We start from the raw sequence: 27,172 nt of genomic DNA, 5'->3' as shown, positions 1-27,172 counted from the left end.
CTTAAGATCTGGCCACTGAGCTTCTGAGCTCCTCCCACGTGGCTCAGCCATGTCCCTGTGGCTGGAATGAACACCCTCCTTATCCTTCAGATCTCACATCAAAAGCCAACCTCAGACCACTCTCTCCACAGCAGGCCCCACCCCTCAGTCATGGTACCCTACACTTCATCTAGTAAACACAGTCTTATTTATTATCCTCTTAAATACCATCTACTATCTCTCTTCCTCTAATAAGATGTTAACCTCCACAAGAGGAGGGAGTCTGGTCTGTTGGTCACCGCCGAATCCCCAGAGTCCAGTACAGCCCTGAGCATAACTGGTCAGAGACAGAATTTAAGAACAGACAAACCTTTGACTTGCCCTAGATGGGCTCAAACATTTCTAACAGTTTGCATTTGAAAAGAGTGAGAAGTTCAGGAAAATGCAGGAAGGCATAAAATTCTCAACTGTGCACATGCCTTTCTAGCCCAATTTGGAGCAGCAAATAATGACAGTGGAATTTCAGATGGCATCTCAAACCACCAACATCATATTTACCTCTATAAACCAGTGAATTCAACCCTTCCTTTCCCGATCTGTCCATCATAAAACACACACACACACACACACACACACACACACACACACACACACTCACCAATCTCATGTAGCTGTCCACAGGCTTGGGGTCCCTTCTGGCTCCCTGCTTCTCTATCAAGAACTTCTAAAAGTCTCACTTCCTAGATAAAACCTTCTTGGTCTAAAAAAGGAGCTGATGTTGAAGGAGCATCTCCTACATACTGAGTCTTGTGCTGAATGCTTAGACGCTTTTTCACTGAGACATAAATTATCACTGGCCCCATTACTGGAGATGAGAAAACTGAGTCTTAGGCCCATGAACAGGCAGAAGTCAACAAGTAAGTGACAGAGGCAGAATTTAAATCCACATCAACCAAACACTAGAATTTCAATTCTTAACAAGTTATCAGTTTAGCAACAAATAAGCACACCATTATTGTCTTACCACTACTGTTTCAATTTGGGAATTAATACATCTTTTCACAAATAGGTTCCTACCACATGTCACTGCTAATGGATCCTTAGACCATAAACTTCTCTGTATGCCATGGATTCCTGCATTACAAACAGTAAACTCCTTTGAGTGTAAGTTCCCTTCCTTAGGATCAACGGACAAAATAGTGCACTTTCAAAGCGAAGTCTCACCAGATTTCCCTTCCAACGTTATCACTTTGACTTTACAAGTGACAAAATCTGTCAGTTTAGGACAATGTGATCACAGAGAAAAGTTTCCAAATTTGTTTAGCGCGCTGTTGTTGTTCAGTCCCTAAGTCGCGTCCGACTGACGTCCGACTGTTTGCAACCCCATGGACTGCAGCATGCCAGGCCTCCCTCTCCCACATTAGCTCTCAGAGTTTGTCCAAGTTCATGCTCATTGAGTCAGTGATACTATCTAACCTTCTCATCCTTGTATAGCATAACTCATTCTGAATATCCAGGGAGCTCACAATAGATACCGAAGGCAGATGATCCCCTTGAAAGGCCAATGTATGTGGGCAATCTGAGCTTCTGTATTGTTTTCCTTAATTTTTACTGGAGTATCATTGATTTATAATGTTATGTTAGTTCTGAGCTCCCTTATTAAAATGTGATTTGATTCTTTCTACTACTGATAAAAAGTAAAAATATTACATTAAAATAGCTCCCAAATACAATCTGTGGCTTTTGTGTTCTTTGCATATATGTCATGAGTAAAATTAAACTTAATAAGTCATATTAGTTTTTGTCAACATTTACTCACTAACAACAATAAGTATTTTCAATAATTCTACATAGTAGCATGAAATCTAAGAAGGTTTATCACTATAAGAAAAATTTACATACAAAATTCTGGCAGAGGGACAAAACAAATTGGTCTGGCACGTTCATTTTAGCCATTTCTATACTAGAACTTATTTGAAATTCTCTAAATATATCAGCTCAGGTAAGTATCTTCTAAACTTTCCTGAAGTAATCTAGACACTTCTTCCATTATATTAACGTCCTCTGTGGATCATTATTAAATAAACACAACACAAGCCAATTCAAAATAGAAATAAAAAATAAATAAATCACATATTTGGTTTGAAAATAAGAACATGATAGGTTATTTGGTTCTTTGCTATGCAAGTCTCTATTTTTACAGATAATAAAATGAAGCCTTTTAAGGTATGTTAAATCATGAGATGTTGATTAAATCAAAACTTTGAACTTATGATGGCAAGAAACTATGACTCTACATAGTCATGAATATATGTATGTGTATAACTGAATCACTCAGCTGTACAACAGCAATTAACACAACAATGTAAATCAATTATACTTCAATAAAATTTTAAAAATTAAAAAAAAAAGAAACCATGACTTTTTAGTCTCTTTTAAGGATCAATAAAAACTTGGCTTTTTGTAAGGCTGCTGTCCGCAAAAGGAGCCTTGCTCTTATGAAAAACTATTGCAAACAACAAAATATCACCAAATCAATAACTCTTCCTTCTCTTCTTTATTTTCTTTTTCCTTTCTTCCTATCTTTCTGTCTCTCTCTCTCTCTCTTTTTTTTTCTTTCTATTTTGCTTTTAAGATCACAGAGTGGTGAGCTGTATGGCATCACGTTCAACCCCAAATGATAAAAACCCACCCACTCCCCTTCCCACCCCAGCGTGCTCTCCGGGTGTAAATATTTCATGGTGTTACCATCATTCACTCGATGCTTATATTGTCTGATCAAGCCTCTATTCTGTCTGTTAGATACTCAGGAGGATAGCGTTTTTTCATGTCTGCTGCTCAGTCACATAAAGCCCTTGCTTCTCAAAGGTTCTTCAAAGTTCAATAATTTATTAAACACAGTGCCGGGGTCGGTAAGCACTCACAGAAATGCATAACTACAGAATATGTGGAACTATTAAAAGAGTTTCTTTAAGAAAAAAGGTGACTTTAGAGAAAAAGACAGCACTGTTCCTTTATATTGGAGGGGCATCCTCTCAACAAGAGGGACGAGCTTAAAATCAAAGGGCAGTACCAGGGTATAAGTAACAGTCATTAAGCAAACTGAAATAGACTCTCAGGGAAGTCTAAAATCAGAACAAAAGCCCCAGGTTTCCCCTTTTTCAGTATAATGACTAGTCAGGCCTCCATTCCTCCTCTCTAAATACAACTGAAAATTTTCCATTTCAGTAAAATCTTTTTGAAGCTGTAGGCCAGTGAGACTCTTAACTTACTGATATTACTCAATATTTTTAACTTAATGACTCATTATGCTTAGTCCTTCCTACAACCTCTGAGCAATAAGTTAAGAGGATACTGAAACAAAACCACATAAAACATACACAAAAGTAATAGAAAAAAAAAACTAAGGATATATTTCAATCGGTAAGTACTGAATTCAAATTCATCAAGAGCCATACGGGAATATGCAAGCAAACTTCGACATCACCCTATGTTCACAGGCTACAAAACCTAGTTGGCTGACAAAGCGTATATTGAGTGCATAGCGTCTACATGCTCAGTTACTCAGTTGTATCCAACTCTCTGCGACTCCATGAACTGCAGTCCCCCAGGCTCCTTGGTCCATGGATTTTCCAGGCAAGAATACTGGAGCCCCGGTTACCATTCTCCAGGGGATCTTCCCCATCCAGGAAGCACATCCCCATTTCCTGTGTCTCCAGCAGTGGCAGGCAAATTCTTTACCACTGGCCACCTGGGAAATACAGAGTAAGACCCAAAACAGTATGAAAGGGCTTTCCTACTGGTTCAGTGGTAAAGAATCTGCCTGCCAACGCAAGAGACATAGGTTTGATCCCTGATTCAGGAAGATCACACACACCGCAGAGCATGTAAGCCCAAGAGCCACAACTATTCAGTCTGTGATATAGAGACAGCAATTACTGAAGCCCGCATGCCCCAGAGCCCACGATCGGCAATAAGAGAAGCCACTGCAATGAGAAGCCTGTGCACTACAACGAGAGAGTAGCCCCTGCTGGCCGCAACTAGAGAAAAGCCCACCAGCAGCAAAGACCCAGAGTAGCCAAAAATTAAAGTAATTAATTAATTTAATTATTTTTTAAAAAATACGTCAGCTTCATCTTTCGGAAGATGAAAAGGGAGTATCAATGAATGTAACAGAACAGGAAAAGTCGAAGCCTACTGGCAGGGCAGGGGCTGAGGAGGGAAAGGGAAAGATGTAGTCACCCTTAATAGGAAGGGGCTGATGCTACCGTCTCCAGAAAGGTTCAGGTATTACAGCAAAGGTGCCTCTGATGGCAGGTGCATTTCAAAAGCAGAGCTGAAAACAAGAAGCTTGGTTAGAAGTCCAGGAACAGAGGTTAGACAGCATGCCCTTTCAATCCCAAGCATCAGGCAGCCAGCACAGCCCTGACCAAGTGAAAACTGGTTTACGGTCTGAAAGCAGTTGGCCCAGGGAGTTCGGAGCCAGAGAACCCAGCCCAGCCGAGGACAGAAGTGACACGGCTGCACGTCAGCTCTTCAAACCTCCTCATTCTTTCTGGGTATCTGTAACTTCATAAAAAAGGGCCCTGCGGGGTCATGTTTCAGCTCATGCTAGACACTCAGTGGGCTTTCTGAATTTCAAAACTCACGTCTTGCAGATCTAGAAAATTACCTTGTAGTATTTCTTTGATAATTCCTTCCCTTCTAATATATTGGCTCTTTAACTCTACAACTCAGACAGTTAGATACTGGATCACTGGGACTGATCATCTAATTTCGTATCTTTCCGCTCTAATCTTTCATTGCATTTTTTGGTTCTACTTTCTAAGTTCTACCTTATTTTCAAATCCTATTGAAATGTTTACCTCTGTTACCATATTTTTAATTTTCAAGGGTTATCTCTTGAGTCTCTAAATGCCCCCCCACTTTAAACATTTCACAATGGAAAATTTCAAGCACACAAACACATAGAAAATTATACATTATAACAAACCCTCACATATTTATTACACAGCTTATTACACAACTGTATACTTGTTACATAACTGTCAACATTTTCCTAATCTTAACTGTTCTATTCCTTTACCCTACCTTTTTTTCTGAATTACTTCAAAACAAACTTCAAGCATCATATTTCAACTGTATGTTGAAATACATATGGTATGTATGTATTTGGCATGTATCTCTAATATGTAAAGACAGCCTTTTCAAAAGTATATACATAACCACAATACAATATCACAACTAACAAAAGTAACAATATGAATGATGTTCCTTTTTATTACTATCCTGTTCCTGTTTCATGTATATAGCATCTTTCCTCATCTCTTTAAGAATATGCATCATCATTTCTTTTGCAGTTTTGTCTTCTGCTCTCCATTGTCCTGTTTCTGTGGGCTCCTTTCTTTCCGTTGTCTCCTTTGCGTGGTCCTTCTTGTTGCAGGCATCCCTGAGCTTGGTGATCTTTGCCTGTCAGTTTCTAATTTCAAGTGAGGCAAGAAAAATGGGATTGGAAGCACTGTGTGCAGAAACTGAGTTCGTCCACTGAGGGGCCCCACTGTAGGGCGATACGAAGGAAACCTGGCCTCTTCTTTAGATATCCCCTAATGTCAACCTTCATATTTTTCTTTGGGCTGGTCCACTTCCTTGAAGAGGAATCCTCACGGTTTCCGGTAACATTAGTTATATAACCTCTCTAAATAACAGAGATCACAAAGGGCAGACCTCAGTTGCTTTCAGTCTGAGAAAGTAAATATGGTATATTTGGATCATATGTGCTTTAAATTTCAGTTAGTAGACTGCTCTTTTTTAAAAAGAGCTTTCAAATAAAAATCCACATTTTCACTTTCCTCTGAAAACTCTGACTATCTGCAAACACTGGGCCCACATTCATACACTGAAGCTAAGTGACAGCTGGCCCCTGTAAGTGGTAGACCTACTTCTTACTTCACCGCTGGCACCTCCAGGCCTCCTAAGTAGGTGAAGTGTAAGCTTCCTGCTATAATGAGATGCCACTGCATAAAAGGGAAATGCATTTGTAAAATATACTCGGATTCTTTTATTTTGGGGTATCCTAGAAAAGGATAAATCTGAATAATCCAGCCAATAAGAGAAAACAGACCCCAGCATTTGGCAACAACAAACAAGTGAAACCATTTATAAAAATAAACCTCACTCCAACATCTGAGTATCCTTACCACAACCAGAAGCATCTCTTCTCAAACGGTCATCTGCCAAAGACCCAAATTTCAGCTTAGAGAGAGAAAGAGCCAGAGAAAGAAGCCAGGGGAAGACAGAAGAGAGAAAAAGGAAACGAAGGGTGGGGTAGGAGGTGGGGGGGGTCACTAGGAAGGCGACACATGTATATGGCAGAAATCAACACAACACTGTAAAGCAATCATCCTCTAACAAAAAATAAATACTTTTCTAAAAAAACATAAAGGGAAGGAAAGGGAAAGAGAGGCATGAGAGAATGGAAGAGAGATTTATCCTTTGCATTCTCATCAGTTCAGTTTGGTCACTCAGTCATGTCCAACTCTTTGCGACCCCATGGACTGCAGCATGCCTGGCTTCCCTGTCCATCACCAACTCCTGGAGCTTGCTCAAACTCATGTCCATCTAGTCGGAGATGCCATCCAACCATCTCGTCCTCTGTCATCCCCTTCTCCTCCTGCCTTCAATCTTTCCCAGTATCACGGTCTTTTCCAATGAGTCAATGCATCAAGTGGCCAAAATATTGGAGCTTCTGCACTGGACTACTGGAGCACTTTTCTCATAGGGAAAGGAAATTCTCAAAAATGCTTTTCCTCCACCAAAGGGTAGGCAAATCATGCATTACAGGAGTAAAGACAGATCAAGTTCTGAATTTTTCATACTTATAAGGCCTTTCTTTTCTTAGATAATAGATTTGGTATTATACACACACACACACATATATATAGAGTTGTCACATTATACATGAATTTATTTATTTTTTCATAATTTACCAATGAATGACATGACGGATATTAACAAACACATCAGGAAAATTCCTAGAAGTTTCCAGAAACCATTTAGACACATTCAAGTGATTTTTTAAAACACAAAGTGATCGGCCATTAAAAATACCCAGTGACATTTTTTTTAAACTGGCTGGAAAACAGGTTGTGCTGTGTTTCAGAGTTGAAAGGCATCCCCATGACTCCAGGCTATATACCTATTAGCTAAAAACAACAATGCTACAAAACTGGCTTTTGGATTAACAGCCCTGTCATTTATCCTTTAAATGTTTATCTCCTTTGGTCACAATTTTATTGTAGTTAAACAGCAACTAGTGTGGGACCAAAAGCCTTCAGATGCTCTGAGCGCACAAAGAGCACACTGTTCTGTTTTCCGGCTGAATGGACTTTTACTTGTATGAACAAAAGACAAGATCCTGCTATTCTTCAAATGAAAAGGCAAGAAACAGCAAGGAAAAACAGCACAGAAAACCTACCCCTTGGTCCATGTCACAAATGCTAATGAGAACCAGAGAAGTAAATAGCTGTTTTTCTCCTTCCAAAGTTTAAAAAATTGTGAAAAGTAATTACACATCTCAGCATCTCTTTTAAAAGTTGTGTAAATAATAATTTGCAGTGCATGATGGCTAATATTGGGCTTCCCTGGCAGCTCAGACAGTAAAGAGTGCGCCTGCGACGGGGGAGACCTGGGTTCAATCCTTGGGTTGGGAAGATCCCTCAGTGAAGGGAACGGCTCCCCACTCCAATATTCTTGCCTGGAGAATTCCATGGGCAGCGGAGCCTGGCAGGCTATGGCAATGGGGTCGCAAAGAGTTGAATATGACAGAGCGACTTTAAATATAAAATATGTAAATAGCTAATATAGTATGTATTATCTAATATAGATAATATTAGAGAAAGGATGGCTCCATGCAAAGATTATGTCCTAAAACCAGTGAGTCAGGCAAAATATAAACAGTGTTAACAGCAAGAGAACTGAAAGCATTGAAGAGACTTGACATCAGCCACCTAAAGTTTTAAAAGCTCCCCAAGTCTTTATGAAAGCAGATGAATACCACTGTAGTGGCAAAAACCACTACAGTATTGTAAAGTAATTAGCCTCCAATTAAAATAAATTAATTAATTTTTTTAAAAAAGAAAGCAGATGAAGTTACATCTCAAAGGCCCTCTAAGAGTCTAAAACAAGATGCTGCTGCTGCCAACAGAAGGTGGGAAGGGTTTCCTGACCCACCTCTTACAGAAGGCCATTAGGATCAGCCCTCGTTATCATTTTCCTAAATGAGTTATATTCTGGTCCAGTCTGCATGCCAAACTCTCTCTCATGTATCTTGCATACTCATATATCTCTCAGGTCTTTATTTCTTAAATAAGTTAATGCATTATTGTTATCATTGCTATTGTTTAGCCACTCAGTCCTGTCCAACTCTTTGCAACCCCATGGACTGTAGCCTGCCAGGCTCCTCCTCTGTCCATGGGATTCTCCAGGCAAGAATACTGGAATAGGTTGCCATTTCCTTCTCCAGGAGATCTTCCCAACCCAGGGACTGAACCCAGGTCTCCTGAGTATCTCCTGCATTGCAGGCAGATTCTTTTACCACAGAGCCACTGGTTGTTTTAACTTGTATTAATAGTAGTTGAAGGGCTTCTCTCGCAGCTGTTTGGTACAAAATCTGGCTGCAATGCAGGAGACCCAGGTTGATCCTGTGTCAGGGAGATCCCATGGAGAAGGAAATGGCAACCCACTCCAGTATTCTTGCCTGGAGAATCCCATGGACAGAAGAGCCTGGTAGGCTACAGTTCATGGAGTCGAAAGAGTTGGACATGACTTAACAACTAAACCACCACCAATAGTAGTTGATGGTGTCTCAGACAGTAAATAATTTGCCTGCAATGTAGGAGACCCAGGTTCAATGCCTGGGTCAGGAAGATCCTCTGAAGAAAGGAATGGTTATGCGCTCCAGTATTCTTGCCTGGAAAATTCCATAGACAGTGGAGCCTGACAGGCTACAGTCCATAGGGTCACAAAGAGTCAGACATGACTGCGCAACTAACACTTTCACTTTTTTACTTTTTTACTTTCAATACTAGTTGAAAGAAGAAAAAGCGAGGGATATGTTTGAGTTCTGACATCCATATTCAGCACAACAGAAGGAAATCTAAAGGCTTGAGAGTTCCTCTGCTCTTCTGCAACGTGCAGAAACCGTGTATGATCTAGGATTAGGTTGGCTGCAAGTGACAGAAAATGCGAAGTGGCAGTGGCTTCACCAGGCTGGAATGGTGGTTCCCATGCTGACCTCAGAGACTCAAGCCACTTCTAGCTCACCACTAAGGACTGGCCCTCACTCTCAAGATCCAAAAGCAGCATTTACATTCCAGACAGCAGGATAGAAGGAAGGGCCACAGAAGCAAAGGGCAAAGGGCACACACCAGCTTTCTCTTAAGGAAACATCCCAGGAACTACCAGAGGCTACATCCTCTTAGTCACATGGCCACACTGAACTGCAGGGAAAGCTGGGAAATGCAGTCTATATTCCAGAAAGCTAACTGCCCTGAAAAGTCCATGACAGAAGGAGGCAAGAAGGGATCTGGGGGTTAACTTGCAGTCACTGCCATAAAGACATGGATCAATCGTGTCTGACTCTTTACAGCCCCATGGACTGCACCCCACTAGATTCCTCTGTCCATGTATTTTCCAGGCAAAACTACTGGAGCAGGTTGTCATTTCCTCCTCCAGGAAGGAGGAAAAGCAGGCTACAGAGGGTGAGACGATTGTTTGGCAGCACCAACTCAAAGGACATGAGTTTGAGCAAACTATGGGAGACAGTGAAGGACAGGGAAGCCTAGCATGCTGCAGTCCATGGGTTCACAAAGAATCGGACATGACTTAGTGACAGAACAACAATTCCAGAGGCTCTTCCCAACGCAGGGATCGAACCCATGTCTCTTGCATCTCCTGCATTGGCAGGGGGATTCTTTACTACTAGCGCCACCTGGGAAGCCCAGAGATAGTTGACAATGTCAAACAAAAAAATCTTCAGAAGAAGAAACTTGCAAATGCTCTGAACAGAAGAGCCACTGAGATATATGGACTTGGCCATGGAGCCCTTGAACTACTCCCTGTCTCAATGACCTGGATCAGACAGCTGAATATTCTCATGCTCTTTCTCTGCCCGTCCCCCCTTTCCCCCCAAGCCCTCCCCAGGATGTCCTGTCCCTATGACTCCCACAGACCTAGAAGACTCTCCCCTGGGTCGTGTCAACTGTCCAAGTACCTCAGCCTCACAGCCCAATTCACCTCCCATCATTAAGAAAAGAGAGGCCCTTCACATCCAAGGGGCAAATCTCATACAAATGACATTTGGCTGATGCCCAAAGGTGACAGGGATGAGAGCAGGATAAATAAAGAGTAATACAGAAGTCAGCTGGGGCAGCCCTTCATCACAGCCCTTTCAAGAGCTATTAATCTTGGTCATAGTCAGTCGGCTAAAAATAATTACTTCTTCTAAAACATGTTGTACACACCAACTAGCAATAGTCAAGGGTCAGCCCTTTTAACCTAGGAAAGATGTGGCCTCTGGCTTGCTTATAGTCAACTGAAACGGGGTTTGCAAAACTGCCCCAGCCCGACTTCCTCTTCAGTCTCATCTAACAATATCAAGAGAAAGAACCACTTATTAGCAATATTGTCAGACTATCAGTAAGTTGCAGAAACAGCTGCAAGAATATTTATTCGAAGACTATTCAAAATACTATATATAAGATTTGTTACTTCCTTTGATTATAATGAAGGGAAATAAAATTTAAAACACTTAAGCATTATTTTTTTCCTAAGTATTACACTGTTCAGGTATTTTAATGGAGCGCCATTTGTCATAATTCACCATCCATTCTGGACTGCCTCCTCTTCGATTCAAGGTGTCTTTGAACTTGTAAGTCTTTTTAGTTAGTGGGAAAAGCTCTGAGTGTGAAATTCTAAAGGACAGATTCAGTTCTGTGGTTAAGCAACTTTGCCATCTTGAAGACACCAACAGACTCCCTGGGCTTCTCTGGGCCTCAGCTATACTACGGGGATCTATCATGTCCAACTCTTTGTGACATATGAACTGTAGCCGCCAGGCTCCTCTGCCCATGGGATTCTCCAGGCAAGAATACTAGAGTGAGTTGCCATGCCCTCCTCCACGGGATCTTCCTAACCCAGGGGATGAACCCATACCTCTTATGTCTCCTGCATTGGCAGGAGGGTTCTTTACCACTGGGCCACCAGGGAAGCTCAATATTATGGGGAAGTTTGACTCAAAAAGGTCATCTGACTCTTCAGAGATTCAACAGTACAGATGGATAGGTTTGTATAAACCTATAATACGTGGTATCATTTAATAATAATTGAATAATAATAATCTGTCTAAATATTAAACCTATCAATTGGATCTACCTGAAAGAGGGATAATAAGAAAATTTACAGCAGCATTTCTTTAAGTCATGGGCACTTCCAAACTAGTTCACCAACAATACAAATATGATATTAAAAAGTATACCAAGACATCACTGGCATAAAGGAAAGTGCCCTGGCATGCAAACACATAAACTACAGCAAGAGCAGCCTCTAGCTGTGGGTCAGTAGGTAGCAAGCAGCAGGAACACAAAGAAAGTGGAATCTTTTTTAAACAAAAACACTGCAGCCAGATCACCTACAGCTGGAAGGAAACCCAAAGTGGAAACGCTAGCGTCATGTGATAGCAGAGATCTTTCGACGTAGGGAGGAGTGCCGCTTCCACTATGCCCCATTTCCCAGCTGAGGAAATAGTGAGATTGAGCCAGGCGTGCTCTCTTCCAAATGAAAAGACAGCGTCGCTCACTCAGTCATGTCCTACTCTTTTGTGACCCCATGGACTGTAGCCCATCAGGCTCCTCCGTCCATGGGACTCTCCAGGCAAGAATCCTGGAGTGGGTAACCATTCCCTTGTCCAGATGATCTTCCCAACCCGACCCAGAGATCAAACCTAGGACTCCTGCATTGCAGGCAGATTCTTTACCACCTGAGCCACCAGGGAAGCCTGCTCTCTTTCAAAGACACATTTAAATTATAGTCGTGGGCACTGCATCAAATACGACTGTGAACAGAAACCACTCACCTCTCAAAATGGCAGTCTTACCAAGCATACGTGGAGCCAGTTGGAGGATTTAGAGTGACTGGGAAAGACATGAACCCAAGCAGCACCAAATAATAAAAGCAGGAGTTACAGCCAAATTATGGGACCTCCCAGGACCAGGAAAAAAATCCCAGCAAGTATTTTGTAAATTGCATGAAGTTAGCATTATAAACCATGCACAACACAGATGCAGAACTTGGAAGAATTTTTTCAATTATACCAACAACCAAGAAGTCTAAGTTCCTAGAGATGCAGCTATAAATCTTACATGTTCATACTTTACTCATCCTTACTTGTGCATGAGTGCTGTCGTCCCCAACTCATTGCAACTCCATGGACTATAGCCCACCAGGCTCCTCTGTCCATGGCATTTTCCAGGCAAGAATACAGGAGTGGGTTGCCATTTCCTACTCTGGGCTATCTTCCTTACCCAGGGATCGAACTCACGTCTCCTATGTCTACTGCATTGGCAGGTGGATTCTATACCTCTGCGCCACCTGGGAAGCCCCTCATCCCTACTGGGCTTCATCAAATAAATGCCTACAGTGAAAACCTATCTCTGGATTGTGCTTTTTTTAAGCTCTCAATGAAGAATGTTTGTTGCTGCTTTTAAAAAAAAAAAGTTATAACTACGTGAATTCTCCTTGCAAACTCTTTATACCTTGGGGGAACTTGGTCTACTTTTATTATAACTGTAAACTTCATTTATCATTTCACAGGAGACATTAAAATAATTGTGGGCAATCTGATATTGTCCCTTGCAGGCCACATTTCTGCCCTGCAGATACACTTGCTACCACACAGCTGGGTTAGAAGATGGTGCTAAAATCACTGTGGAACCGCATAATTGCTCCATCATTAGTGGCTGGGGGTGGGGTTGAGGGGGGATTAAGTCTTAAAGCAAATTATTCCACATGGGTTGAAAAAGAAAGGGGCATGAACAGATGCAAGATTGGTTGCTGAGCTGTAGTACAGAAATCAACTTTTTACAAAAAAAAATTTTTTTTGGTACAAATCATGCTTTCGCTTTATTGCTAATTTTGAGGATTTTATTTTTTTAATGGGAGTGTCATTGCTTCTTAAAGGGGCGTCAGTTTCTGCCATACAACAACGTGAAGCAGCTACGTGGAGACGTAGGTTCCCTCCCTCTTGAGCCTCCCTCCCACCCCCCTAGGTCATCACAGAGCACACGGCTGAGCTCCACGGCTGCACACAGCAGCCTCCCACTATTTCACATGTGGTAGTGTATACACACGTCAATGATACTCTCTCAGTTTGTCCCGCCCGCTCCTCCCCCCGGCCACGTCCAGAAGCCCATTCCCTACATCTGCGCCTCTATTCCTGTCCTGCAGATAGGTTTCATCATTACCATTTTCCTAGATTCCATCAGTTCAGTTCAGTCGCTCAGTCGTGTGGACTCTTTGCGACCCCATGAATCGCAACATGCCAGGCCTCCCTGTCCATCACCAACTCCCAGAGTTTACTCAAACTCATGTCCATTGAGTCGATGATGCCATCCAGCCATCTTATCCTCTGTCATCCCCTTCTCCTCCTGCCCCCAATCCCTCCCAGCATCAGGGGGATTGACTCTTTTCCAGTGAGTCAACCCTTCACATGAGGTGGCCAAAGTATTGGAGTTTCAGCTTCAGCATCAGTCCTTCCAATGAACACCCAGGATCTCCTTGCAGTCCATGGGACTCTCAAGACTCCAACACCACAGTTCAAAAGCATCAATTTTTCAGCGCTCAGCTTTCCTCACAGTCCAACTCTCACATCCATACATGACCACTGGAAAAACCATAGCTTTGACCAGACGGACCTTTGTTGGCAAAGTAATGTCTCTGCTTTTTAATATGTTATCTAGGTTGGTCATAACTTTACTTCCAAGGAGTAAACATAAATATGTGTTAATATACGTTATTTTTCTCTTTCTGACTTACTTCACTGTATGACAGCCTCGAGGTTCAGCCAAGTCACTGGAGATGACCCAATTTCATTCTTTTTTATGACTGAGTTCCACTGTATACATGTACCACATCTTCTTTATCCATTCAACAGTCAATGGACATTTAGGGTCTTGATAATATTTGAACACACCTATCCTCTTGAGTTAGCTTCCCTGGTGGCTCAGAGGGTAAAGCATCTGCCTGCAAGGCGGGAGGCCTGGGTTCGATCCCTGGGTCGGGAAGATCTCCTGGAGAAGGAAATGGCAATCCATTCTGGTACTCTTGCCTGGACAATCCCATAGATGGAGGAGCCTGGTGCAGGCTACAGTTCACGGGTCGACAAAGAGTCGGACACGACTAAGCGACTTCACTTTCACTTTCACCCTCTTGAGTTAAAAATCCTAGAATCAAACCCGATTTATGTTCAAATCCCCACTGACCCAACTCTTACATGCCTATATGGGTATATCACATTTTATCTGTTCATCAGCTGATAAACAGCTGTGTGGTATTCACTTTTTGGTGATTATGAATCCTACTGTCATGAGGGAAAAAGTGTATTAAAAAAATGTCTAAACCTGCAAAAGTCAGTCAGTCTCCTATTGCTTGAATATCCAAACTTTCCTTCCTAAAGAAGTAATTTTTACTGAATTTTTGCTGAGATATACTATCTTCATGTAAACATTTTATATAAAGAGCAACAAGTATTCTGTACTTTGCTTTTTTTAAAAAAAAAATATCTTAAAGATTGTTTCATACTGGTACCTTTAGAACTGTCTCCTCTTAATGGTACAAGAATAATTCACTGGTTACATTTTCCTTAATATTTTTCCTTAATTTAGTTATTTTTAATTGAAGGATAATTACAATATTGTGTTGCCTTCTGTCATACAACAAGATGGATCACCCATAGGTATACATGTGCCCCCTCCCTCTTGAGACTCCCTCCCACCCCACCCCACCCCTCTAGGTTTTAAAGTGTCCCCTTTGTTGTTGATCCATCAGTAAGTCATGTCCAACTCTGCAACCCCAGGGACTGCAGCACACCAGGCTTCCCTGTCTTTCACTGTCTCCTGGAGTTTGCTCAAACTCATGTCCACCCAACCATCTCATCCTCTGTCGCCCCTTCTCTTCCTGTCCCTAATCTTAAAGTGTCCCCTATGGATGGACATTTAGATTGCATTCTTAGGTTTTACCATTACAAATAATGCCGAGTGAAGAGTTTTGTACGTATGTCTTTGTACAGGTAAAGAAAATGGAATAAATTCATGTAAGTAGAATAGCTGGGCCAAAGGGGATTTGAATATAAATCAGTCTTCTTTCTAGGAGACTTTAATTCAAGAAGGTAAAATACAAGAGAGTCAAGCCCTGTCTGTTGTTTGAATAAGAGGTGTATAGTCAGCAGCATTACCAGAAAACGAGCCATCAGCTGCATAATTTCTGTTAATGTCTTTATTGAGATATAATTCACATAACATAAAATTCACCCATTTAGAATGTACAATTCAATGATTTTCTGTAGAGGCACAGAGTTTTGCAATAATCATCATAACCTAAATTTAGAACTTTGTCATCATACCAAGAAGAAGCCTCATACCCATTAGGAGTCACCCACAATTCCCATCTCATCCCACTCCTACTCAAGGCCATTGCTAATCTTTCTGTTATGTACAGATTTGCCCACTGTAGTCATTTTTATATAAATGGAGTCAGATAACATGTAGTTTTTTTGTGCTTAGCTTTTACTTAGTGTTATGCTTTCAAGGTTCATTGATGTTGTACTATACATGTTGCAACCTCATTCCTTTGTGTTGCAAAATAATATTCCATCATACAGCTACACAACACTTTGTCTATCCATTCATCAGCTGACTTTGTCTATCATTCATCACTTGGGTTGCTTCTATTGTTTGGCTACTATGAATAATGTTACTAGGAGCATTTGTGTGTAAGTTTTTAAGTGGACAGATGTTTTCATCTCTTGCGGGTATGTATCTATGAGTGAGCAAATGAGTGAGTGAACAGATAGAAACTCGTATTAAATTTTTTTTTAATATGAATGTTACACAGCAAAAGAGAGAAAGCAAAACATTGACAGTTGGTAGGTTAACAAGAAGATTCTAATAATACTTTGACGCTAGAGCAGAAGTCAGTATGTTTAAAATGGCATTTTAAATAAGATGGCATTTGTTTGAAAATAAATATGAAAATTAAACATATGTCCACACATACTAGGTATAAATAAATCCAGAAATGTCACCAGCCAAGTGAACAGAGGAGGTAAAGTTCTATTCCTTCAGAGCTATGGCATTCCATGATTTCTTCTCAGTTCTTATCCTTGAAAATGTATTAACTCCCATGTTCCACATACAATTTAATAAAGTAAACTTGTTCTGAGCTTGTGCAATGTTCCATGCACCTTGATAGGCCAAAAGACACAGAAATTAATAAAACCTTTCAGTTCTCATGCTCGAGGAACTCATATTTTAATGGGTGATACTTTTTGATAATGGTATGCAAAGATTTTAAGGATATAAACCAAAGGAGAGCAAACTTTTTCCATAAAGGGCCACACAGTAAATATTTAAGTAAAATAATTAAGTAAATATTTAAATATTTTAAGGGCCGCATATGGCCCTTATTGAATATTCTCATTTTTCTTTCTTCCTTGACAATCCTTTAAAAATGTAAAAACCATTTTCAGTTCAAAAGCCAACTCCTAGTATAAACTATAAGCAAAGAGAAAAATTACAGGTTCACTATCTTAACCAATTAAACATGCTGAATACAACTTAAAATTTATGAATGTGAGTTATAACAGCCTCAACTCAACTCTGGCTCCTCTCACTAATTATCCTTTCATTGTCACGACTCTGTTTATACCATTATTTTTTCTCCCACAAATGCTTTGGCAGTTGATGAAGTAAACTCTTTTCCTGTCCCTAAATAAAGTCCACTCTTCAATTCCCAACGGACAATACATTTGACAAGGCTAACTGGAATCTTGTTAAGTACCAGGCCCTAGATAAGACACCCATACACACACAAAGGTCTCTTCCTATACTAACCCCTCTGTGTTCATGAGAATGGTCACTCCCAAGTCTCAGGGACTTCATACAGAAAGGTCTTTCTTGGTCAAGTTCCCTGCCCAATACGGGCCACTGACGGCTCTACACACAGTCACTCATGAACCCAGTCTAACGGAGACTCCACTGTCTGGAACACACAGCGCCCAAGGGAGCTCCGGCAGAGCAAGGGAAAGCATGCAAACAGCACACCAGCTCTTAAGTGTCTTGACTGGGAATTGACACCTACCACTTCTACTTCATTTCATTGGTTAAAACTAATCATGGAATTTCACCTAACTGCAAAGAAGCTAGGAGTTGTGATCTTCCAGGACAATTACAGAGAAAAGCAAAAACCAGGAGTTAAAAAGAAAAAGCTGAAGCAGATACAGGATGCCAGAGATAAGCTCCCCAAGGCTGGGTGGGCCTCACTGATCTCAGAGTTACAAGTTATTCAGTACGACTGTGAAGGTACCGTACATGGACTGTGTGTACGCTCGGTTGCTCAGTCGTGTCCGACCCTTTGCGACCCCATGGACTATATAGCCTGCCAGGCTTCTCTGTCCATGGAATTTTCCAGGCAAGAATACTAGAGCGGGCTGCCATTTCCTACTTTAGGGCATTATCTGGACCCAGGGATCAAACCTGTGTCTCTTGCATTAGCAGGCGGATTCTTTACTACTGAGCCACCTGGGAAGTCTTACATGGACTACTCAGAGATAAGTAAATCCCCGTTCACCATCCTCAAACTCTCCAAGCCGGTCATACCACATTCCTAACTTCAGCAGAAATGAACATGGACCGCAAACCTAGGTGCTTCTGCAGTCACATTATAGAGCATATCCCTTAAGCAGTTTCAACGTTAATCAAGGTTCAGGCTCATCCAACACAATATAAGCTTCACACAACACCATCAATAGCAAATATGCACTGTAATGCATACCTGAGAACATGGTGATAAAATGGTAACTAACCATTTCGACAAAAAGATGCTCAGCATCTTCCACCCGGGCCTCATGCCTCTCCTACATACTCTATGGTCCCTTTGAGGACACATCGCACAAAATCTAAGTTACTTTGGTATACACACAATGCCAGGCTCAGTACTTCGTAGGTAAGGTGCTCAATACTTCTCTGAATGAAGCACTGAAGGAAGTGAATCAGCAATATTATGATGGAGCTGAATCCTGTTACAGCATTGCCTCTTTCACAGCCATGTTTGAGAGCTAAAAGGCTGGGACAGAAAGAGCTGCCTGTTTCCCAGCAGAATCAGAGGAGGTATGTGGAGAGGGTCATCAAGTTGGACTTTGGCTCACAATGCCCCAAGGACACTGACAAATAGCCCAATAATAACCTATCCGAGTCTCAGAAGTCACTCCTTAGAGCTGCTCTATAAAAGCCAAAAGGAATTATTCATTAGCGAGTGTGAATCACACTGGATACCACCAGCAGATTGTGTTTGGCCTTGCTGAATTATTCATTAGCATTTGTGAGAAATGCACAACCCAAAGGGTGTTAAACCAATCCAGAGTGTTCGGCAATGTTTGTTTTCCTTTAGAAATACTTAAAAAAAAAAAAAAATCACCTCCAATCTACAGTTCTTATATTTATATGACCAGTTAAAAAATCTGCCTAAACAAGTAGGTAAAGAGTAGAAAGTCAAGTAAGAAAGGGATCTCCTTATTTAATATTCATCATTATACTGACAGGCAGTAGACTGCACCAATGTTTTGTTTACCTGTCCACATCTTGCCTTTTTAGATGTTGTATGGTCAAAGACACTAGGAGCTCCACAATGAGATTCATAGGAGGAGGGGGGAAAAACTCTTTTGAGTCCTGTCACAGAGCAGATGCAAATTTAATTACGGCGCGTTAAGCCTTCCATCTTGTCGAGGTGCCCTTGGAAAGCGACGGTAAACAAGCATTGGGCAATCAGGTGTCAGGGGCTCATTTGATCTGCGAGGAAACATGTCACAAATCCCTGGCAGGAAGTGAGTCGGGGAAGGGAACAAAGAGAGAGGGCTGACAGTGTTGGGGGCAGAGCTTGGGGGTGTGCCTGTGAGTGCTGGGGGCTGCTCCCACTCCCAGCTCCCACCTCCCGGAGACGGGGCTCCCTGCCTGACAAGGCCCTCTCAGCTCACATTTGTTATACATTTTTCTGTGGTCTGCAGAAACCACCAGCCCAACTGGGGAGTCAACTGGAGAGCGATGCACAATTAAAGTACTCGAGACTAAGGAACACCTAGCATGACCCGATTTTTTTTTTTTTAAGACAACTGGAGAAATCTGGAAATTAGTGCAGAATGGAAATTCAGCTAAAAGAGATCTTATCAGCCTGTGGCCTTAAAAGAAAACCCTAGGTCCAGTTGAATTCCCAGCTTTTTGGTGTGCCCCTAATTGAGTAAGAAGAAGGTTCCAGCTAATGAAGTTCCAGGTATGAACCTGAGCTGTCAAATGGCCGGCTGTTCCTATGATAATGGCTGCTGCATTTGTAGGCAAGGGACAGAAAGTGATCCCTGAGTGTAGTGATTTGTAATTCTACAAAGTGGAATTGTAATTCTTGTAATTAATTGTAAGACTTGTAATTCTACAAGTAGACTGAAGCCTTCTTGAAGGGAGCCCACATCCAGAGGATAGTACTCGCTTCTACCAGACAACTGCAGAAAATGGATCTCTGTCCTCAAAATCATGGTTCCAAAAGTGCTTTCTGCTGAATTATCCTATGGCAATTTTAAATCTGAGTGCTTAAGTTAAATTCTCCCTGACGTTACTGTCAATTAACAACTTTCAAATGGCGGGGGGGGGGGGAGCTTCCCAGACGGCTCAGTGGTAAAGAATCTGCCTGCCAAGCAGGAGACATGAGTTTGATCCCTGCATCAGGAAGATCCCCTGGAGAAGGAAATGGCAACCCACTCCAGTATTTTTGCCTGAGAAATCCCATGGACAGAGGAGCCTGGCAGGCTGCAGTCCATGGGGTTGCAAAAGGATCAGACACAGCTTAGCAGCTAAACAAAAACAACAAAATGCAGGAGAGTGAAAAGCTTGAAAGTAACCAAACTCTATTCAACTTGGAGCAAATTAACCAGTTCCTCTAAGCTCCGTTGTCCTCATCTATAAAATCTGGAGGAAAACAGCAACCATGTAGGATCCCTGTGAGGATTACAGAAGATAGTATACATTAAGTGACAGCCAGTAATATTATATTAAAGAATAAGGGAAATTGATGTTAATAATGGAATTATCATTTGCCTGGTAACACAAGTATTCCCATGATATTAAAACCATTCCTAAAATTTTCTGCAAACTTGTTACAATTATTACCTAACATTATCTAGATGAGCACAGACCTTCTTTCCCTCCACTTCACTATTCTTATAAATGAGAAACAGATATCAAAGATTCATCTCAGCTTCCAGAGAATTAACCTATTACCTAAATATCAGTCTACGAGCAAAGACAAAGAGAAGTAGAGAGGAAAGGGTAAAAAAAGGCATCTGAGATCGCCTGAATAGGAAGGAGTCTGAGTAGGAAGGATGTTCAAAAGCGAGGGGATGTTAGGCACAGCTGATTCCCTTTCCGTACAGTAGAAACTAATACGACTCTAAAGCAACCATGCTTCTAAACAATTAATTTTTTTTTTTTTTTTAAAAAGGCACCTGGGATCATCAGAGAGCAGGTTCCATTCATTTCTTAAATGTTCTCATTGTCTAATCTCCCTTCCATCCATTTCGGGTTCCTGCTAAGAGTGTGGCAACAGAAGGGGCAAAACCAAAAGGAGACATCTAGTGGCCAAGTGAACTTCCATTCAGACTACAGTTAAACAGCAAATAAAATCAAACAGCTTTATAACCCAAGAAAACCTCTTTTTTAGCATGCGCTGTGTCAATTAAAATCAAGACAGAGAGAGACACGCTAAGTATAAGAGAGACATAATGCTTTACGTGTTAAACAAAGCTGCATTTTAACTGCTATGCCAGCCTAACTAGAATTCACTGCTTTTACAGATTGGGAAGGACTCTGCTGAGGAAGGAAGACAGGTTTCTGGAGTTATACATGCACATGCCTGCGTGCATGCTAAGTTGCTTCAGTTTTGTCCGACTCTTTGCGACCCTATGGACTGTAGCCTGCCAAGCTCCTCTGTCCATAGGATTCTCCAGTCAAAAATACTGGAGCAGGTTGCCATGCCCTCCTCCAGGGGATCCTCCTGACCCAGGCATCAAACCCACATCTCTTGGGTCTCCTGCAACGGCAGGCAGGTTCTTTACCACTAGCAGCACCTGGGAAGCTCTGGAGTTACACACACCTGGGTTCAAATTCCAGCTCTGCCAAGTGCTCGTTGACTGAACAATACTTTCTAACCTCTTCCACATCATGAAGCATGTAGAAAATTATAAAATTTGCAGACCACATTGGAGTAATCAGAAGACATGCTGGGGCCAGAGTTCAAACTCTCTACTAACCCACTCAATGACTAAGGGGACCATTCTCTCCACAACCAATAATCCATTCCAGGCATACCAGTGGGATATGCTCCTGAAACAATCTACTTAATATTACTGGGCCTTAGTTTCCTCATCTATTTTTACAAATAATACCCATTTATTTTTCCAAAAATACCCATTTTTTATGAAGATTAAATCAGATAATATGTATGAATATATATTCATACACAAGGTCTTCCCTTGTGGCTCAACTGGATAAAGAATCCGCCTGCAATGTGGGAGACCTGGGTTTGATCCCTAGGGTGGGAAGATCCCTTGGAGAAGGGAATGGCTAACCCCTCCAGTATTCTGGCCTGGAGAATTCCATGGACTGTATGATCCATGGGGTCACCAAGAGTTGGACACGACTGAGCGACTTTCACTTCACTCCACTTCATATTCATAAAATGCACATACTAGTGCTATATATAAAGTACTCAATAAATGTTTGTTTTCTTCTTTCTACACTAGTTTTTTTTCAATAGAACTGCACAAAGATCATAACCACAAATTTCAAAACTATACTATATAATGGATAAGGAGTAACAAAAAACATAGCTAGTGTTTCAGTGTATATTATAAATCAGACAAGGGCTAGGTTGTTACTTCACTGAACTCTTCAAACTACTTTACAGAGCCAGTGTGGTAGATACCTGGGCTTTCCTGGTGGCTCAGTGATAAAGAATCTGCCTGCCAAAACAGGAGACACAGCAGACCTGGGTTCCATCCCTGGGTCGGGAAGATCCCCTGGAGAAGGAAATGGCAACCCACTCCAGTATTCTTGCCTGGGAAATCCCACAGACAGAGAAGCCTGGTGGGCTACAGTCCATGGGTTCGCAAAGTGTTGGACGCAACTTAGCGGCTAAACAACAACAACACAGCAGATACCATCTTTTGCCCACCTAGTTCCTATTCTGACAATTTTTCTTATTAACAAAATCCTGATTTTGATCTAGGCAACAATAGGCACATCCAAAAAGCTGGCTATCCTAGACTTCCTCACAGCTGGAGAACCCATGTGGCACTGTCCCAATTGATGAAATTCAACTGCAAGTTTACTACCATGCCAATGGCCACAAGAGTGACCTTGAAAACAGATCCCCTCTACTCCTAGTCAAATCTGAAAATAACTGCAGCCCCAGCCAGCATCTTGAGTGCCACATTATGAGAGACCCTGAGCCCGGGGCAGCCTACTAAGATATGTCTGGATTCCTGATCCACAGAAATATAACTGTCAGAAAATAAATATTTGTTGCTTTAAGACATTACACTTTGTGGTAATCTGTTACACAGCAATGACAGAATCTATTCACCCTCTTTCAATGAGATGATATGCTTAGAGTGGCAAAACAGGATGCTAAGAGATGCTGGGTGCTCAAGACTTTCAAAAGCTGGTCCACCACCACCTATCTTATAATTGAGGGGGGGGAAACCTTTATTTCATTAAACAATTAAAATAAATTAAATTAAATTTCATTAAACAATTAAAATCAATCTTAAGTGACACATTAAGTACTATTATTATTATCATTATTTTATTATTATTCCCAGGTAACACCTAATGGGCTTACATAATACAAACATAAAATGGAAATCAGTGGTTCTCAGATTTTAATTCAATGGAATAAAAACAAAAAAGGAACTCAACAGAAGTTACTGGTCAACATAATATGCTGTCGAAGGGTAGATTACAAAAGCACACAGAATGGCCGCATTGTTTAAAAACTACACACACACAAATATTCACACAAAGGCACGGGAAAAAAGTCTTGAAGGTTAGAGATCAGAGGTCAGCAAATGTTTTTCTGTAAAGGACCAGACCATAAATACTTCAGGCTTTGGAGGCCGCCGGTTTCTCACAACAGCTCAACTCTCAACTCTGCCGTCGCCTGAGAGAAGGCACATACAATATGAACATGAATGAGCATGGCTGTTTCCAAGAAGGCTTTTTTGTTTCTTTCATTTTTTGGCCAAACCCCCATGGCACGTGAGATTTTAGTTCCTTGAACAGGGATCAAACATGCACCCTCTGCACTGGACATGCAGGGAAGCTCAGAAGGTTTTATTTATGGAAACTGAATTTTAAATTTCACGTTATTTTCACATGTAATGAAATATTATGCTTCTTTTCATTTTTTCCCCAACCATTTAAAAATGTGAATACCATTTTTAGCTCAGAGGCTGTACAAAAACATGGCGGGCCAGATCTGGTCCATAGGCCATAGGTGACTCACCCCTGTTACAGTCCAAAACAGTCACAGCGAATATGCTTTGTCTGGGGAGGAAGACTAAAGGAAGACTTTTACTTTCTTCTTGAAACTTTCAGCATTGTCTGAATACGCCATCATTTTCTCTAATACTTTTCTTTAAAAGATTTTTTTGATGTGGACCATTTTTAAAGCCTTTACTGAATTTGTTACAATATTGCTTCTATTTTATGTTTTGGTTTTTTGGCCTTGAGGCATGTGGATGCCTCAAGGGATCTTAGCTTATCAATCAGGGATGGAACCCGCACCCTCTGCCAGGGAAGGTAAAGTCTTAACCACTGGACCACCAGGTAAGTCCCTACCATCATTTTTATAACTAGAATATGCAGTGAAATTTTGTTCATATGAGGTAAGAGGAAAGGAAAAAAAGTTTCTTGGGCGATACAGGGATTTGGGAAATGCACTGAAAAAGTCTGTTGACCTGGGTATCACCAGATGAGCAATAAAAACTGTTAACTCAGCCGGAGATAACATTTTCAGTGGCCCTAATGATTCTCCAAAGTGGACAGAAGCTATGTATCATACACAGAAGTGATATGAGATGGAGGCTTGAGACAGGCTAGCGGAACCGAGCATGACATGTTCCCATAAAAAATAAAACTCTGCCTCTGAGCAGAAACACAAGAAAAGCCTGAAAACACAACACAAAGCACTTCTTTAATCCCACACGTATGTCAGAAGTTTCACATCTTCAGAAAATAATCACTAAGCAGAAGTATAACAAGGAAATATAATTTATGATAAAAATTCTCCTTTGTAATTTTCATCAAATTGTATGTAAAATACTTCAGGATCACAAAACTGATGTCACTGATGATATCCCGTCACTATGTCCAGCTCGTAAAAAAACAACACTCTATGCCAAGCCAGGTAACTACATGTGTAACACTCGGCTTTGCAGGCATTATGTCATAAAGCCATTCTAGCTGTCATCATTCCTGTAGAAAAACAATAAGACAGGGAAAACACAAGTTCTGGTACTTCTTGTTAACATTTACCAGATGATCCTAGGGGTTAGAGATGACACTGCTAAATATTCATGCCAGAACACAAGGCTGGCGTCTCCCTCTAATTTTGAAAAGGCACTATATAAAGTATGGAAGAAAGTCAACATAATTACCTTACTTCTTCAAAGCAGATGACTTTTGTTTGCTTTCTGGTATTTCCATGCTTGTCCCTTCTGTACATCAACGATGGCTCCCCAGAGATCAAACTTTGTATTTCTCCCTCTTTTTTAATATAGAAAAGGTATTTTTAGCCACATGTAAATTTTTTCAAGACAACTGTTAGAAACACTAACTTGCACTGTTGTATTGCAGAAACCAATACAACATTGTAAAGCAATCTTTCTTCAATTAAAAATAAATTGAAAAAAAAAAAGAAGCACTAAGAAACAGGCATGAGTAAGAGCTGTCACCTCATAGACTTTAAAATGGTGAATTTTATGCCATGTAAATTACACCTCAATTTTTTTTAACACAGGCAAAAAAAACAAAAAAAAAATACAACCATAGTGACAAGAAAAAGAGAGAAGGGATGAGAAACGTGACCTCCAACAGAAGTAGCTAATTCAAAAACTTCTAAATTTCTTTTGGATGATTTGCTGTTTTGAACTATCCACGTCTCTTCCTCCCTTCTATTCACACACAAAGTAGGCATCTCATTTCATTGGTCCTTTGACTTGCAGTTTTCACCTATAAAATAACAGTAAGAATATTTTTCTTTGGCTAACTCACAGGATTATGGGAATTAAATTGAAAGAGATAAAAAATTGACAGTAGGGCTTCCCTAATGGCTCAGACAGTAAAGAATCTGCCTACAATGCGGGAGACCTGGGTTCAAACCCTGGATCAGGAAGATCCCCTGGAGGAGGAAATAGCAATCCACTCCAGTATTCTTGCCTGGAGAATCCTAAGGACAGAGAAGCCTGACGGGCTACACTCCATGGGGTCGCAAACATCAGACACTGCTGAACAACTAACACACACACACAAGTGTTGGCAAGGGTGCAAAGAAATTACAACCTTTTTTACATTGCTGTGGGGATGTAATATGGTACAGTTGCTTTGGAAAACAGTGTAGCAGTTCTTCAAAAGTTTAAACATAGAGTTACCATACAACTCAGTGATTCCATTCCTGGGTATGTACCCAAAAGAAATGAAAACACATCTATACAAAATCGTGTTCACAAGTGTTTATAGCAGCATTATTCATAATAGCCAAAAAGTTAAAACAACAAATGTTCGTCAAGTGATGGACATGTAAATAAAATGTGCTTTATCCATAAATGGAACATTATTCAGCCACAAAAAGAAATGAAGTATTCACACATTCTACAACATGGGCAAACCTCAAAAACATACAGATTATGCTAAGTAAAAGGTGCTAGTCACAAGAAACCACATATTTTATGATTCCACTTATATACAATGTCTCTAATAGGCAAATCTATAAACAGAGAAAATAAGACTTCCACATGGCTCAGTGGTAAAGAATCTGCCTGCCATTGCAGGAGACCCTGGAGACACAGGTTCGATCCCTGGGTTGGGAAGAAGCCCTAGAGGAGAAAATAGCAACCCACTCCCGTATTCTTACCTGGAAGATTCTATGGACAGACAAATCCAACGGGCTGCAGTCCATGGGATTACAAAAAAGCCAGCCATGACTGAGCACTCTGAGACAGAGGTGAGGGTGGGTAGTTGGTAAAAGTGAATGGGGAATGACAACACATGGGTACAGGGTTTATTTTAGCAGTTACGAAAATGTTTTCAAGTTAGATTTCAGTGGCGATACTTCCACAATCTTGTGAACAGACAAAAAAGACAACCCCAAACCCTGAATTGTATACTTTAAATGGGTGAGCTGCACATATGCAAATTATATCTCAACAAAGTTCTTTTTCTTTGAAAAGAATGGTCATCTCTAGGTGGGAAGCTGGGGAGGAATAAAGAGGAGAGCTGTTATTTTCCATAATAATCTGTCATAATCCCTGTTGTTGCTGTTTATTCACTAAGTCCTGTCCGACTCTGTGCCACCCCATGGACTATAGCCCACCAGGAGTCTCTGTTCATGGAATTTCGCAGGCAAGAATACTAGAGTGGGTTGCCATTTCCTACTTCAGGAGATATTCCCAACCCGGGGATCAAACTCATGTCTCCTGCACTGGCAGGCAGATTCTCCACCACTGAGCCACCAGGGAAGCCCCATAATCCCTCTGCACAATGTGACTGTATTTTACATATGAGTGTTATTAATATGATGAAAAAGTAAAAATAATTATTGGAAA

At 41.0% G+C, this 27,172-nt stretch overlaps 1 protein-coding gene and 1 long non-coding RNA gene across 2 annotated transcripts in view; both read right to left on the bottom strand.

Moving 5' to 3' along the window:
• Window positions 1-27,172, bottom strand: part of FTO (FTO alpha-ketoglutarate dependent dioxygenase) — a 417,069-nt gene that overhangs the window by 354,590 nt on the left and 35,307 nt on the right. The gene's annotated exons all lie outside the window — the stretch shown is intronic.
• LOC136158670 (uncharacterized) lies at window positions 23,227-25,573 on the bottom strand. The gene is made up of 3 exons (XR_010661364.1): window positions 25,437-25,573; window positions 25,007-25,115; window positions 23,227-23,508 (listed from the first exon to the last, which is right to left on the bottom strand). It is a non-coding gene; the product is annotated as an uncharacterized lncRNA (long non-coding RNA).

The sequence above is a fragment of the Muntiacus reevesi genome, chromosome 2, assembly GCF_963930625.1.
Source record: "Muntiacus reevesi chromosome 2, mMunRee1.1, whole genome shotgun sequence".
Lineage (NCBI taxonomy): Eukaryota > Metazoa > Chordata > Mammalia > Artiodactyla > Cervidae > Muntiacus > Muntiacus reevesi.
Note: the sequence above shows the minus strand (reverse complement) of the source record. Positions and strands in the feature narration are given on the sequence as shown.